Here is an 18448-nt window from a genome sequence, read left to right on the forward strand (position 1 = left end):
CATGGATACAGCCATACGCTGCTAGAGTAGTGATCATCTCTAATAACAGATGAATGCCAAGTAGGCAAACCTCAACCCATAGAGATGTTCATAATTTACAAGTTTCATTTGAGAAATCTTTTATAGGAAATACATTGTATCACTTAATTTAGCTCTTTATTTTCCTTTTGCATCTCATATTACCTGTAGCCACAAAAGACTGTTGTGTCCTTGACAATGGTATGATAGGGAGGACTCGTTTCCTTTTACTATGTGAACCTTGCTGGGTAGGTAGTGTCTATTACATGGAAACATAGATAGACCGAGAAGTCATTCCCCTTGTCTAACCTTTTGTGCTTCTTAATCGAGAAACTAGGTTAAGTTTAATCATTACAGCAGTATAATGGGCCACCTCCTACTGTATAATGAGAAATAACACATTTTATATAGCATCCGTGGTGGGGATTGTGCTCAGGAATAGTTTGAATTAACACAGGAAGCCATCATATATTTTATTATATTTTCTAAAAAAAATCTCCAGATCAGCTTTAATACCAAAGTCACAATTTACCAAATTATTAAAAATTCTAACTTTTCTTTGACAATGGTTTCTTGCCATTATACCCAACTAATGGAGGAGACACAGAGGAGGAGACAGAATTTTTCAATATTTTCATTCAGGAAGCAAAAAAAAAAAAAAAAGATTTTTCCTTGTTTGCTGGCAGCTTAGTCCCTACTTTGTCCTATCCAGCATCTACAACATTGTGCAGCCAATGGCACATGGGTTTGACCACATGCGATGATGCAACATGGTGCCTGCCTCAATGTTAAAGTGGGGATAAAGTTAGATGGGATAAAGCTGGAATTAGCAGGAATACCTTTTCTGATCCCCCAGAGAACCCCTAACTCTCAGGCTATAATGTAATCGTCACCTATGTATTAGTTCTACTACCAGCAGTAGTATGAGTTGTAGTAATCAGTAGTGGATTATAATAGGGGCGTTTTGGGCGGCAGCCCGGGGCCCTGAGTTCCTGGGGGCCCATGACCACCCAAAAAGACTTATACTTTCAGTGGTTTACTGTCTCCTGGTTACACTTCCGCCATGATTTGCAAAAAATCAGTTTTTTTTTAAGGCAATTTTGCACAAATCAGGATATCATGACATTATCTATACTGTACTATGAACGCCAGGCTAGTGCTGCCATAGTTACAGTGGGGTGGCGGGGCACAGGCTTGGTGAACAGCCCGGGGCCTATGGTAAAGTTAATCCGCCCCTGGTAGTAATAGTCTATTGCCTATATCTTTGGTAACTATAAACAATAAAAAAAATTACAATAATCCTACCTAATACATTCACATGAAGACATATCCTAATGGAGACATGCTTCATAAGTGGGGCCCATATCATTCCTACCCTGCAGAGACTGCTCATTCTTTATCCTTGGTAGTCATGTAACTCTTATATTGACGTTACCATAAAAGCTACAGCTTTAACTTGGTATTCTGGAAAAATATTTTTAGGCTTATACCTGCTCAGGGTGTCAGGAAAAAAGAAAAATAAACGTACACACCTGGTGCAGGGGGTGTCATTCTGATGGGGTCAGTCCCTGCTGACAATGTTTCCTGTTCTTCATCCTGACACATAGGAAATGTCCTGTTAAGTCAATTAATGACTGAGACATTTGAGTGCTAAGCCAAGGTATTGGCTATGTGGGCACCACCGTAACAACACCAGCAGGAAAGCTGCTCCAGGTAAGTACAGCGTTTTTTTCTAACACCCTGAGGAGAGATGAGCGAACCTTGACACCACTTGGGTTAGTTTAAATCTGAGCATGCAGCTTTGGTTACCGTTGGATGCAGCCCTAAAGCTGCCTGGAAAACATGGATACAGCCATAGGCTACATGCAAGTTTTTCAGAACTCCTTAGGGCTTCATCCAACTTCTTCAGCCATCGGGAATCAAATGCTACTCACAGGTTTTGGATTAACTCAAGTGTGCTCGAAGTTTGCTCATCTCTTGAGCATAACCCTGAGTTGTTTTAGACCTTTAGCAACCCCCTTATGGTCTTTTGTCTAGTTACAATAAGCAATGTATTAACATAGGCTGCAATCTCATGACCTTAGGAATGACTACATGGCTCCATGGTCTGCTATGTAGTATTAGGCTTGCTACTTTTGACTTATCTGCATATAAACTTTTTAAAAAAGGTTACTGCCTATAGGTAGAAAATTGACATGATGATGTTTTGTATATGGTGGGACCATTCTGTCATTATTGAAATGTTCTTGACGTGCTGCAGGATTTTTTTTCTGTAGGGTTGTCTAGTCTGACCCTGTGGCATATTACTTTTTTGAGACTTTTGACCAGACTGACTTCAAGTAGTTTAAGTACTTAGCAACTTGTCATCTTAAGAATAGAGATAATCGAACAGGGCCGAGGTTCAGGTTCATATGAACTCGAAATATCAGCATTTGACTCCCGCTGCCTTCCAATTTTGTGGGGAAGGTGGAGACAGCCTGAGTACCGCCTGGTACCTATTACCTAGGCTGTATCTCTATTTTCGAGGCGATACTCGGGCTGTCTCCACCTTCTCCACAGAACGGAAAGGCAGCAGGAGTCAAATGCCGATGGTTCGGGTTCATAAGAACCTGAACCTTGGCCCTGTTCAATCATCTGTACTTAAGAAACATTTTGGTTAGAGATGAATGAATCTTGAGCATGCTCAGGTTCATCCGAACTCGAGCATGTGGCATTAGATTACCGGTGGCCTATAGAAGTTGGATACAACCATAGACTCTCTAGGACTGCATCCAACTTCTTCAGCCACCGGTAATCAAAGGCCACATGCTCGAGTTCGGACGAACCCCAGCATTCTTGAGATTTGCTTGTCTCTAGATATAGTGTGGGTCCAAATTTTGTTTTGTTTGGGACAAGTGTCTACTAATTTGCACTTGATGGACTCCTCCTACATGGAGGTATTTGCCTTTTTTCATATGGTGCTCTTAGACGGTTCCTAATAAGCTGGATATACATTTTGTATTATGTACATCTGTTAAGATAGAATAGAGCACTGGTGTCAAACCTGCAGGCCTCCTGCTGTTGCAAAACTACAATTTCCATGATGGAAATTGTAGTTTTGCAACAGCTTAAGGACTGCGGGTTTGACACCTGTGGAATAGACACACCTACCTATTATACTTTTATGTTGCATCAGAGTGGTAACTTAGTTATTTTTTCACCTATACAATGATTTAGCTTGCTGCCCTAGCTCTGTATCCAATATACCCTAACCAAGAGATGCTTGTTGTTTGTGCCCACGCAGAACATTCCCTGCCAACCCCCTCCATAGCTGTCCCTCTGTGCTTTGGTAGGAGAAATGGAGATTTATAATCCGCTGCAGAGGCATTGACCTTTATATGTAGGTATCAGACATGCTCGGATTATAAGCACTTTTTTTTTATGAGTGATGGAATATGCTTTAGGAAATCAAAGCAAACACAATTTTGGATACAAGTTATCTAAGTAGACTATGTACAGCAATATAATAACTCTGGTAAATGAATGTTTTACAATAACATATGGTCTGATTTTGTGTTATTTTTTCTGATTTCTTTAATTTCATTTTTTTTGTCATTTAGTTCTAAACCTCTGCTGTTCTCTTTGCGGACTGACATTTCTAATTCTTTTTGAAACTCTAGAAAAAAAAAAGTTGAATGTAAATTATTCAGTTTCTTCAGGAAATTTCAATACATTCTCTAGTGTGCTGAAGATAAGGATGTACAGTAGTCCTTTGTATAGCTATTCTATAGTGAAATAATATATTTGCTGATTCATGAGTGCATAAAAGGCGTAGAGGCTGTGTTTCTGGAATTGGTAGAAAAATACATTTTCAGACAAAAATCAGTTCGTCTCAGTGTCATTTTTTTTGTCTATAAGTTATAATTACGGATGTAAAGTGTGGAAAGAAACATATTGAACTGAGCATTTGGGTAATCAGACATGGCATGAGCCCCTGCCAATTGCAATTACCCCCAGTCCTATCCCATCCAGATGACCGAGTGGTGGGAGCACATGGTGTTCAGTGCAGTCAAAGTTCACTTTAAGCCAAAGGTAGATGGTACTGCTGTACACCATGAGCTCACAATTTGGAGTTGTGCTTTACCTTACAAAATGACAAGCAAGCACATATGCAAATAAGGCATAGAAAAAAAAATTACTTCCAAAAATAGTGGAGCCTTATCCAGAGAGTTCCACTTAAGATTCCTATATCTTCTCCAAGGAGCATTCTAGCACTTATGTTTTCTATTTGCTGTCTGGATTTAATAAATGTTTACTGTCTTTTAAGTCATAAAATTTCCCTGGGGACTCATCTAATAAAACGGATGACTCATAATCACTCATGTCTTCTTCAAGTTAATCAAATCTTATGAATATTTGAATAACCCCATTATCTAGTTTCTGTATCAGTCTATACTTGTACAACTGTGTTCTTAGCTTTAAAGTGTCACTGTCGTGAATTTTTTTTTTGCAGAAATCAATAGTCCAGGCGATTTTAAGAAACTTTGTAATTGGGTTTATTATCCGAAAAATGCATTTTTATCATGAAAAAGCAGTTTGAAGCTCTCCCCCCTGTCTTCATTGTTCTCCTATGGAGAGAGCTAAAGAAAAGACCAAAACAGGACAACAAAGAGTTAATCTACAAATCCCTCACGGGATATCTCCTGTGACAGTCACCAGTGACCTGTCTGAGCTCGGATTACAGCTGTCACCCAGCTCCGTGCCTGTAATCCTCTGTTATCTGCTTTCTGCTGCCGGCTAACTCCCTCCTTCCTCCTCCCCCCCTCCCCTCTCCCTAGAACAGACAGGGTACGTCTCCTGCAACAAGTCACAATTTTCAGATTTTTCAGAGTGGATGAAAAAGAGGAAGGAGGGGGGGACCTGGGAAAAGGCTTTTTACATGCAGATAATGGCAGATTTGGCTAATAAACCCAATTACAAAGTTTCTTAAAATCGCCTGGACTATTGATTTCTGCAAAAAAAAAAAAAAAACGACAGTGACTCTTTAAAGTAATAAAACTCGACATGCCCTATATAGTTTGTCAAATAAAAAAAGCACACATTTATCCACTTCATCATATTATCGGGCCATGTTTATCCAGAGGAAAGCACAATAAAAATCTAAATTCTAATTTCAAGTATGGCAGTCATGACAACTCTTCTCCAGAATCTAGTAACCATAGCTTTTAGTATTGGGGCACCTAAAGGAATCATTCAGGCCCCTTTTGAACTTTTTTAGTAAGTTCAACATGGCGACATTCTCAGGCAGAATAATTTGTAATCTCACTGCTCTTACAGTAAAGAATTCACTTCTATTTGGGCATAGACGCCTTCTTTTCTGTATTGGTTACAGAGAGTGGGGTCTCTGTATTGACTCTATATTTAGAACACCCATTAGTCATCTACTTGTACATTAAACAGCCCCAATTTTGTTAAATATTCTTACGTTGTAAAAAATAAAATTGATAAAAATGCATTTCAAATCCCCGGACATTTGTTCTATATAATATAGATAAGTATAGAGCCGACTTATGCTGCAGCACTGTACAGTTCCTTCCCCTAATAAAGAATTGTATTAAAGTGACTGTACCACCAGGCCCAGGCTGAAGCACTGGAGGTGGGCCGACTCACCCTTAGTGGGAGGAAACCTCCGCCCCTCTATGATAGGGTTCCGTTGATCCTAATGGAGTCACGTCATGGAGGGGCTGGGGTTTCTTCCCACTGGGGGGTGGGTCGGCCTGCCTCCAGTGCTTCAGCCACATCACAAAATACCTGCCCAGCCAGTTTGTGACTGCAAAGATGTCCCTGACTGGCTGAGCAGGCATTTCTAAGCCGGATCGAGTTCATCTTTAAAGAGGATGTACCACCAGGTACATCCTCTTTACCTGAAGCCACGGATTGAACAGCGCCGACACGGGGAAGCCGATGTCACGGTCCGTTTTCCGGACTGAGGCCCGCTTCCCGTGCACGGCGTCGTTCTATGCACCGGAACCGCCGGTGCTCAAGCACTGGAGGTAGTCCGGGCTGTCCCCAGTGGGAGGGAATTCCCTCCCCTCCATGACGCGGCTCCCTTAGAATGAATGGAGCCGCGTCATACAGGGGAGGGAATTTCCTCCCACTGGGGGCGGCCCTGTCTACCTCCAGTGCTTGAGCACTGGCCGGTTCCAGTGCATAGAACGGCACCATGCACGGGAACCGGGCCTCGGTCCGGAAAACGGACCGCGGCACCGGCTTTCCCGTGCCGGCGCCGTTCGATCCGTGGCTTCAGGTTAAAGACGATGTACCTGGTGGTACATCCTCTTTAAATCCTACACTGGGGGAAATGTCAAAAGAAGAGACTGTGGTGCTCGTACCCTAAGTAAAATAGTGATATATAATAGTGAAGTCTAAATCACAGATAAATGTTTGCTTTATAATGTCAGCTGAACCACAGAATAGTCATTACCATTGCATATTATCTCAGCAACTAAAATACTGCCTGAATGTAGGGATATCCTTCTTCATGTTTCAGAGTGTCCTGCCTAAGATGGGCTATAATGAAATTAAATCTGTCTAAGGGTCCATTTACACAGATTATCTGTCAAAGATTTGAAGCCAAAGCCAGAAACAGACTATAAATAGTGAACAGGTCATAAAGGAAAGCCTGAGATTTCTCCTCTTTTCAAATCCATTCCTGGCTTTGTCTTCAAATCTTTGGCAGATAACCTGTCAGATAATCTTTCTGTGTAAATGTAGTTATTTTTGTAGCCAGCACTAAATTTGTGTGGTCTTATGCACTGAATTCAAGTGACTAACTAAAAAAAACTTGAAGATATTAGATTCAAGAGTTGAGCCAAAGAAAGATGGATGAACCAGATGTTCTGCTGCCCAGGCCAGCAACAATCAGCTATAATCTGCAGTGAAACTAACCTGGAAGTGTACAGTCTTGCTGCAGTGCCACCACAGGTTAAATGGGGAATTACACTCTCCCTATTCTTATCAATGGCCAGTATTTAAACGATAGACATGCCAAGTCCTCCAGAGAATGAGACACTTTGTAGACAGAGCTGCTCTCTACTCTGGGTAATTGATTTAGTTCCCAAACTAGGGACCACCCCAACTTATATTTGCTTGGAACTAAACAAACCTTTAAAGGTGTTACCTTGAGATGAAAAGCTATTCCCTATCCACAGGGTGAGTTAATCGGTGTGTCCTAGCAGGGGTTGGATCCGCATCAGTCAGCAAGTAATTTCTAGCCTGTGGATAGGGGATAACTTTGCATCTTGAAATAACTGTTCTTAAATTTTTGTTCATGCCTAGTAGGCAAAATTGTACATTTCTATCCATGTCTGGAAATTTTTATTTTTATACAATATTGTGGGTCTGAATGATAATTGTATTGTATGAATTTATGGTAATTCTGGCCAAGTGTGTGGGAAATGTAATAAAGAATGTATACTTACCAGTCTCTGTGCCGCCACATAGCCACTTCACCAGTTGCCTAATCGCCACTAAAACTCATTTTCCCCCAGCTTTTGCTACGTCATGACTCAGGGGAAAGTACCCAAGTCGGCTGATGGATTGCCCACTCAGCCAGTCAGCAAGTGCAGCGGTTTCCCACCCATGTTACTGACTGGCTGAGCAATCTATCAGTCAGGTTGTGACTTTGCAGGAGGGAGATCTGGAGGAGGCCGGTGGTAATGCAGCACTGCAGGGGGCACGGGGAAGGGTAAGTATAGATGCTTTTTTATGCTTCTGCACACCCCTGCCTGCACTGCAGTTTTTATTTTCACCAGCCTTCTCCTTTAACTGAGATCAGTGCAGAACAAAGTCAATCACTTTCTCCTCTATATATAAAATCAATATCGTGTAACCTCATCCTTCATTTTTGCCAGCACTCCCACCCCCACAGTCCCAGCAAGCTATTCTCTGTGTGGAAGTCTCCAAGGAGCGCAGCCAGCCTCAGCAGCCCACACTCGCTTGTCAGATCTGTCTGTGGGAGCACATGGAGCGCTCTCCCTCGTCAGCAACCGTTGTCATGGAAACAGGATGCAGCGCAAAACCCAGGAGTGATGAGGAAGCTAAATCAGGAGCCCGCGCTCTGTGTGATTACTACATTAGCATGTAGGCCAGACGCCTCACTATATTTATAGCTCTAATAGTCGTGAGGAGAGGAAGACGGATATAAAGAACTCACACATTTTCATTCACATTACTCAAAACTGACATGAGCCTAATTTCTTTAGGCAAATATTCATGATCAAGTTTTGCAATGACAAAAACTAATAGATGCAATATCGACCTGCTCCTAATCTTCTGCGTGTCATAGTCGTGTCTAGAACAAAAATGATCTTAGCTAAATTTCAACCTGGTCATGAGGTCACCACCTGTAATAGGCGGCAGTAATCCAGATAAGGTCAGGAGAAGAACAGATGTTGCCAATAAACACAATGGCCAAGTACAACAGTGCCTGTTAACTCCTATGTCTCCTATTATTCCATTAAGCCGCTGTATCAGGCAATGGCTTAATCACCAGAGTGTATACAGTAGCGGTCTTTGGCACCAAGCACCCCAAGCCCAGATGGCCCCCACAACCCGCTCTTGTGCTCAACACCGCTGGACAGGGCCGCTGCCCCGCTCGCTGCTGCCATCTGAACTGTAACTATGAGCACTCGTAAGGAGCGCTTATAGTTACATGCAGCAGCAGAACTGACAGGGCGGGAGCCATTGGCTCCCTTCCTGTCAGTCACTCTTGTGGCCGCAGAAAGTGTTTTCCCTGCGGTCACAAGTGGCCGCTTTGTCCTTGTGGTGCCGGCGCTCCAGTGACATCACTGGAGAATCGGCGCCAGGACAAGGGGAGTGCGGCCTCTTGTGATTGCAGGGGAAACCCTTCCTGCAGCCACAAGAGTGAAGAGAAGAGGAGACGCCCAGACCCAGGTGAGTATAAGTGTTTGTTTTATTGTGTTATATACTATATGGGAGGGGGAGCACACAGAGGTCTGTTTAACTAGGGGAGCGCACAGCGGGGGAATATATAAACGGAGGGAACACACAGGGGGGGTTATATAAATGGGGGGAGCACACAGGGGGGCTATATAACAGGGGGAGCACACAGGGGAGCTATATATAACTGGGGGAGCACACAGGGGCACTATAGACTACTGGGGCTTCACAGAGGGGTCTATATACTACTGGGGGCAGCACACAGGGGGTCTATATACTACTTGGGGCAGCAGAATGGGGTCTATGTACAACTGGGGGAGCACACAGGAGGTCTATAAACAACTAGGGCAGCACTAAGGAGGTCTATATACTTCTGGGGGAGCACACGAGGGGCTATATATAACTGGGGGAACACACAGGGGTCTATACACTACTGGGGGAAGCACACAAGGGGTATATACTACTGGGGGCAGGACACAAGGGGTATATACTATTGGGGGAAGCACACAAGGGGTATTTATTACTGGCGGTAGTGCACAAGGGGTATATACTATTGGGGGCAGCACACAGCGGTCTATTGTTGTGGAGCGCATGTAGAGGGGGGACCCCAGACATAACTTCGCTTGGGGCCCCAGAAATGCCAAGACCGCCCCTGAGCGTATATAGCGATGTCAGTATTATGGTCAGAAGATGTACTGACATATTTTTATCCACACAGAGCTCCGTACACAGGTCCATATTTTATCTGCAAATATTCTTAGATATGGTCCAAAATAAATCTTCTTTGTGGTAACCCACTGAATACATATATGTACCCAATGTTGAGCGAATCTGTCAAACTGCTCAGTTTAGGCAACATTCTTAGAACCTGAACGCCTGGCATTTGATTCCCCATAGCTGCAAAAGTTGGATGCCACCCTAGGGAGTCCTGGAAAACATGAATACAGCCATAGGCCATGTTCACACACTATATTTGGTAATAAAACAATGGCTGTTGCTTATTATTACTGAATACACTGCGGCCGAAGAAAATAATTGACAGGTCTATTTTCTACTACTGCAGTTCAGTGAACAGCAGCCATAGAAAGTAGCCTGTACTCACAGTGTAAAGTACGGCTGCCTATAGTAAATTGGAGTGTGGGCATACCCGAATGTGCCTGCATTCCAATTAAAATCAAATGATGTTCATCCTGCCAATATTGCAGTATTGGCTAGGTGAACATCTAAGACAGCAGCCGTTGTTTGACCATGTCAGTATAAACAACGGCCACTATTCTTACCCAGCGTGAATACATAGGCTGTATTCATGTTTTCTGACAGCCCTAAGTCAGCATCTAACTTCTGCAGCTGCGGAGAATCAAATGTCTTGCATTCGGGTTTGGAGAACGTTGCAGAATCCGAGGAGTGATGAAAAACTTAAATTAGGAGTCCGCGTTCTGTGTGATTTCTACATTAGCATGTGGGCCAGATGGCTTACTATATTTATAGCTCCAATAGTCGTGAGGAAAGGAAGACGGATGTTAAGAAATCCCACATTTCCATTCACATTACTCAAAAAATGGCATGAGCCTAACTTCAACACAGTGTAGGGGGCTTTTAGGCAAATATTTAAGTCCTGGAAAACATGGATACAGCCATAGGCTGACAGCCCTATGGCGGCATCCAACTTCTGCAGCCGCGTGGAATCAAATGCGGAGTATTCTGAACAGTCTGACAGGTCCGCTCAACACTAGTCAGAAGTTTTTATTGTCGGGGTCTAAGTGCTGAGACCTTGCTGATCACTAATATCAGTAGACAGCTCCTGCAAATACGAGCCAGTGAGGAAAAACATTGCTCAGTTGTACGTTTTTCACCGCAACCCTACCTATGAAAACTATTGACATGTCTCTATGATAAAAATTGTTGTGAGCTGCATCTCTCCATGCCAAATTCTGGAGAGCATTATAGTTAGGGTCACTGTCCAACTGGAAGGTTAACTATGCCATCCATCTTTCATTCAGCCTTGACCAGTTTTCCCGTTCCTTTCAATGAAAAGCATCCCTGCAGCATGACACTGCCTAAACCATGTTTCACAGTGGGAATGGTGTTTTCAGGTGATGGGAAGTGTAGGGTTTACACCACACATAGCGTGTTACCATGAAGACCAAACAATACATTTTGGTCCATGTGTTTTAGGAGTCTGCTACGTGGTGTTTGGTAAATCCCAATAGAGGAATTTATTCCTGCACCTGGCATTGTTTGGGGGGGGGGGGGGATCACAAATTTTTGCACAACCAGGCATGTTTGTGCAAAATTGGCCACTTTTTTGCTGATCTACACACTGCTTGCCTGCTGGGCAGGCAGCTGGTGAATATCTACACCAGCTCAGAGCTGGCATAGATTCTGAGGCTGCTGTGCAATATGCAGAATTGTATGGATACGTTAAAAGTATCACAGAGCTATAATTGCATAAAATGAGACAGGTCAGATTTTAAAAGTTAGCTCTGGTCCTTAAAGGGATTATCAAGTTAGGTTAAATGTGTGTTGAATCTACCCCGCACCTGGAGACTAAAAATTCATTCTATACATGTCTTTACCTTTTTCAGTCTCCTTCCCCCATTCTGAGCCTTCTGCTTCATGCTGAAGACATAGAAAACTGTATATGAGCTGTTTAGTCCGTCTCCGCTGTTAACCTCCTCCTCCCCCCTTCCTTCCGAGACAGCTCATGTAAACAAAATCCCTGGCCGGCAGTTTATACACTGTGTGAAGCCAGGAGGGTAATCTGAGGTCAAGTTACTTGTGACCTTACTGTGATTAACTGTGCTGGCCTTACAGAGAGTAGAAACCTTGCAGAATCAGTCGGCCAAGAAGCTGTTTAGATGAGCTGTCTCAGAAGGAAGGGGGAAGGAGGGGGTTGAAAGCAGAGATAGACTGAACAACTCAGATACAGTTTTCTATGTCTTCAGCAGAAAGAAACAGGCTCAGAACTGAATAAAAGAGACAAAGAAGGTAATTAGAATTATGAAAGGAATTTGTAGTCTCCAGGAGGGGGGATGATTCAACATATATTTTAAATAACCGGATAACCCCTTTAAGGCCAAAATTTGCCCAGTCCTGAACGGGATAAAATGTGTTAATGTAATTTTTAATAAGTTGCTATACTACACATATTATTATTATGCAGGTGTATATTATATTATACTGAGGCTAGAAACACTGTCTTATCACATTCATAAAATTTTTATCTCAGGAGCATTCGTGCTGAGGCCTCGTAGTGTTTTTCCCAGGGACATTCTGCCCTTTATATTTAGGGACACATGGCAGTCAATGTAACCATGAGACTTTGATCCTAGTTGTCAGGCAGCAGTGAGATGAGGACAGACTCACGGTCGAGCTGTGGTGTGATGTGTATTAAAGTCCAACATCCAACTAACATCCAACTAATGAATTAGGGTAGAGTCACAGTTATCAGGAGAATCTTTTCCTCTCTATCACTGTGTCAGGGGGAACTGTATGTACACACTATGTATATGTAATGAATGATCATGTCTCACACTGACAAACATACAGTGGACATACACAGATAAACCACAATGCCACCCCCCCTTGCTCTTTGTATATAGTGTACTTTATATGTCCTTGTACAGCTATGCAATACTCAGATTCAGATTCAGACATTACTGATTTCATTTTAAGGATATTTGGCGGATTATTATCAGCTATAAAATATATACGGTTTACATATTTAACCCCTATTAGAAAGTGCCATGGCCCATCCTATCCCCTGCTTTACATCATATTATTATCATGTGTCAGTGTGGTTTAGTTAGTAGGCTCAGGTGAAAATATTACTTATTCTGTAACATAGAATAATGGCAGATAAGAGCCAAAGGTTAGGCCTCATTGCCATGTTCCGTGCGCAGTCCGCATATATAGACAGTGTACCACAGAACAATTATCAGGGCTCTGAAACTTATTATAGAAACCACTAAAAGGTTGAGGTGCTGTCAATTAATTGTGTCTACTTTTCTTAAAGCAAATGTTGCTGTTTTTTTTTTTACCTGAATAGTTTGACACTGGCGCCACCCGCCACCCGGTTCCCACACACGGCGCCGGTCTATTCCTGAGCACTGGCCTGGCATAAAGCACTTTAGAATCAATGGAGCCATGTCACAGGGGGGAGATGGAGGGGAGACAAGCACATAGGAAGGGTGCTAACTACTAAGGGAGATGCCTACATGGGAGGCATGGGGGCTAATTACCAGGGAAGGTAACTACATAGGAGAGATAACTACATATGGAGGGAGGAGATTGCAAGGGAGAGATGCCTATGGGCTAACTATGAGATGACTACATGGTGGGGTAACTACCAGGGGTGATTACCTATAGTGGAGTGCCTACATTATGAATGAATGTCTGTTTGTCTGTCTGTCCTCTATAGACTTCCAAATGCCTGAACTGTTTGGGTGCCTAGGAAGGTTAGAGCGAAGGTCCGGTCCTTGCCAGATCTACAGGAGGGGAGGGGGATGGGGAAGAGCGCCCATAGAAATGACTGGAAGAATATACACACTGCACACACAGGTGACATACAGTAATTAGTGCTGCAGCTCCCCAGCAGTAATGGCAGTTGGAAGCCTTAGCAACCAATTCATTTTCATTTTCAAGGTGAGCTGGAATATGATTGGTTGCTAGGGCCAGCTACTTCACAACAGATCCAACAGTACAGTGCAGATATACAGGACTTCCAACTATACACTACAGGTATACAGGACCCTAAAACTCTACACCACAGGTATACAGGACTCCCCACCCCAACTATACAGTACAAGTATGCAAGATCCCCCCCCCTAACTATACAGTACAGGTATACAGGACCCCACCATACTATACTCTACAGGTATACATGACCTCCACCAACTATACACTACAGGTATGCAGGACCCAAAACTCTACAATACTGTATACAGGACCCCCCCATACAATACACTACAGGCATACAGGACCTTCACCAACTATATACTACAGGTATACAGGACCCCCAAACTAATCAGTACAGGTATGAAGTACCCCCTAAATTCTACACTACAGGTATACAGGATCTCCACCAACTGTACAGTACAGGTATACAGGACCCCGAAATCTACACAACAGGTATACAGGACCCCATATCTATATACTACAGGTATACAGGACCCTCAACTATACAGTACAGGTATACAGGACCTCCACCAACTATACACTACAGATATTCAGGACCCCATAACTATACAGTACAGGTATACAGGACCCCTGAGCTCTACACTACGGTATACAGGAGACCACCAACTCTACAGTCCAGGTATACAGGAGCCCCCCCCAGAACTATACAGTACAGGTATACAGGACCCCCCAACTATGCAGCACAGGTATACAGGACCCTCTGAAATATACACTACAGATATCCAGCCCACCCCCAACTATACACTACAGGTATAAAGGAACCCCCCCCCAACAACTATACATTACAGGTATTCAGGATCACCCAACTATACACTAGACGTATACAGGACCCCTCCGACTATAAACTACAGGTGTACACAAATTTCACTGATTAACTATTACAGTTCCCTGTTAAGCATCATTTGCAATGACAATAAACAAGGCCCAAGGCCGATCACTGCAGGGGGCAGCATAAATCTGGATTATGTATTTTTTTCTTATGGACAATTATAGGCTGCTCCATAGTTGAATCAGGTAAAAATCTTTATGTCTATGCACCTGGCAATAACACTGCAAATGTAGTATATAACCAGGCTGTATATAACACTGCCAATGTTGTATATAACCAGGCTGTGTATAACACTGCCAATGTTCTATATAACCAGCCTCTGTATAAAGTTTTATCACATGACATCTGTTTGCCTTTGGCTATTAGGTATTTAGGATGTTAAACATTTTTAGTTTATTTCTAATGTGTATAAGTTACAATTTACATAAACAGTGCAGAACTGTCAGGGTATATAGTGTATATAAGGATATATAGGGCTCCTAATGATTTCCCTTAAACAAAAAACACACCGACACTTTATACCCGGGCAGCGCCGGGTACATTTTCTAGTAATACAAACTAGTGGGCTTACTTCTGGGTGGGAGGGGTTACTTACAGGGGGATGTCTACCTTCCAAGAACACTACCTATGGGGGAAATAGCAACATGGATGATACTACCTAGGGTGGCTACCTGCACAGGGAGGCCTAACTACTATACAGATGCAGACAATGTGGTCTGACTACTATATAAGGGCACAAAGGGGCCTAATGGGGGGCACAGAAGGGTCTAAATACTAAATGGATACAGAGGGGGCTGTTTGAGGACACAGATGGGACAGTGTAGATGTGGAGGATGATGGTGCATGTGTGAGGAGCTTAAAATGTTTGTCTGGCGGATCTTACGGGGACGACTCTTGACTGAGAGAAGTCCTTATGATGGCCCAGGCCGGATGGAGAAGAGGAAAAGTGATCAGAGAAGAAGCCCCCTGTGATTCACTCCAAGAAGACGACTCCTGTGAGTTATTGGCTGTAACTGCATTGTAATAACTTATGGTCTGCAGGGCCTGTGTAGAGCTGGTATCTGCTGGTATCTCTTTTGGAGGGACAGTCCCTACTTTTGACCCTCATCCCTCTGTCCCTCTTTGCCCCTTACAAGTCCCTTTTTTAACCTAGAAATAAGATTGCCATTAATAAACTTTCTTTGTTGCTCTAGAAAGTGTCTGGTTTCTTACTGTATAATAGACCCAAGTGTGCACATTATTCTATCATGTGGCGCAAGTTGGATCCTAAAAATTGTTATGTTCAGATGAATCATGTGACAATATGGCCCCTTTCACACATCATTTCACACATGCAGATTGATTTCTATGGCCCCATACACACACCTGTAGGTGTAACGGATCTGTTTTGGGGACATGATCCAAAAAAATTATTAAGCCATCTGAATGAGTGGGTCCTTGCAAATGCAGACAGTTACTGAAACACATTCATAATCCTATCCATGGTTCCACAATTACAAACAGGGTTACTGATGTGTGAATGGAACCCAAGGATGCATCACACATACAGGATCTGCTGCAGATTTCCGGATATCAATGTAACTAAATGCATCAATCTGCAGCAGATCCTGGATGTGTGATGCATCCTTGAATGAAAAAGTATAGAAATGTCTGTAAATTTTTCCTAGACTATGCCGCACACTCAGTAGTCAAGCAAACCAGACCCCCCCCCCCCCAACCCCCAGGTTAGAGCGCACTTTTTAAAAAAATCAAATGTACGATTTTCAAAGAAATGCTAATCGATTCTGAAATTCTGGGCCAATTATTCAAATAATTCAAGTAATACCATAAAAGACACATAATAAAATTGTTAATATGAATTCCTATTATATAACCTCTAATATTAATTGCAACATAAATTATTTATTGGGGAGCTTCTGTACAATTTACTGATGTACTAGTAGTGCACACAAAATACATGGCACATCTGAGGGTAGCCTTGGCTTTCTGTAGACTATTTTGACCACTAACACACTGCATGTGTTTTTGATGCACTGCATATACAGCTACCAAAAATTACCTTACCCTAAGCAGGTAAAAGGATAATGATGTAAGACAGCTGGGGTGTAAATATACTAATTCCTCTGTTGCCATCTAGTGTGCAAATAATGTATTACAGCACATTTAATAACGTATCCATCAATGGCCATCTATAAAACATCACAAGGTAAGAGTATCAGAACTGGAAAGCACATGGATGATGACTAAAAATGTCATTATAATTTACTACTCAACTCACATGCCCATAGCCTGTATACTCTAAAATATATTAGGATATTCATTTTAGAAACTTATTATTACACTGAGGACCTTTTCTTGGTGTTCGATTGCATGAAATAAATTGCATGGTGACAGATATTCAGATTAAACGTAAACACGCAGATATCTTTTAGTCCGCTGCGCCAGCCGCTAGCGACACTGGGACCACTCTTGGAAAGCAATCTGGTATCCTCCAGCAGCTAGGTCCAGCTTCCATATCATACAATGAGATAAAAGGTGAATCCCCAGAGGGTACTTAGTCTCCGCTTCTGAGAGTGGCCCACAACCAAAGCAGTTGGGTTGCACAGAGGGTTCACATTTGCTGTGAACCAACTACTACCAACTACTCTATATAATGCTTTCTAACACAGATCCCTCACAACCCTTCACCCCAAATAGTGGCAGACTAAGATGCTGATCTTAAGGGGTGATTGGTACTCTGCTCATCAGTATGGCATATTCATGAAGACCTTCAGTGAGAAGATACAAGATTCCAAAGATGTGTTTCAGCTAAAAAAAATCTTCTTAATGAGGCCTGTGCATAGAACTCACTGACGTTTAGTAAAAAATTACTATAATACCCCAACTAAGGAAGGAAATAATAGGACAGTACCAACAAGCAAGCTACTAGCCACAGTTCAAAGAATCAAATATTAGGAAGTGTCTATCCCATTAGTGTACACTGATCCTAGCCCATATTCCAACTTTTACAAATGATCCCAGTTTATTTTATGGCACCTGGCCGGGAAACTACATCTCCTAGCATGCAATGCACCTCAGAGCCAACTGCTGGACACCCACCCCTATCTTGCAGTACCAACCTACCACTGACTCAATCTGCTACAACTTTGCAAACTAAACAAAGTATCTACCAAGATATCTATCTATCTATCTATCTATCTATCTATCTAGGCTAGAGAGAGATAAAACAACAGTGTCTCCTTTCCCCTATACTACTCAGGAGAGGTTGTTATTTACAGATGAGGCTGGGGTTACAGATGAGGTGTTACAACTTGACTAGCAACATGAAACAAAGATCATGAGACCTCTGTCTCAGAAGGGAGGGGGAGGACAGAGACAGAGACAGAGTGGAACAGGAAGTGAGGATTTTCAGCAGCTTCAGGATGTGCTGCAGACAAATGGACCAATTTACGTAATATAAACCTATTACAAACAAGTTTAGATTATGAGAGGGGGTTGAAATTGTTAAATTTTTCTAAACTGCAATTCCCCTCGAAATTCAGGTGGATCCAGCAAGATGGAGCATTAGCAGTCAACATTTTGAACATCTCTGCTCGTAAGAAAAGTATTCATCTCATCACCACTTTTTGCATGCCACAGTCTCTTCATCCAGGTTTTTAGTGGGGGTGCCAGGAGTTAGGGCACCATAGGCCATCAATATAGAAGTCACAGGTAACCACTTTAAAGAATTAATCATTAATACACCAACAGTGGAAACATATTTTAAGGGTATGTTCACACTGAGCAAATGGGGCCGAATTCCGCAGCTGAACTCTCCGCTGCGGAATCCCGTCTGCTTCAGTGTAAGACGGCGTCTCTATGGGAGGGCTCGCTCGCTTCTGCTCTCTGTCAAAGAATTGACATGTCAATTCTTTGAGCGGAGAGTGGAGGCATGCGAGCCCTCCCATAGAAACACCTTCTGAC

Source organism: Dendropsophus ebraccatus, chromosome 4, assembly GCF_027789765.1.
Source record: "Dendropsophus ebraccatus isolate aDenEbr1 chromosome 4, aDenEbr1.pat, whole genome shotgun sequence".
Taxonomy (NCBI): Eukaryota; Metazoa; Chordata; class Amphibia; order Anura; family Hylidae; genus Dendropsophus; species Dendropsophus ebraccatus.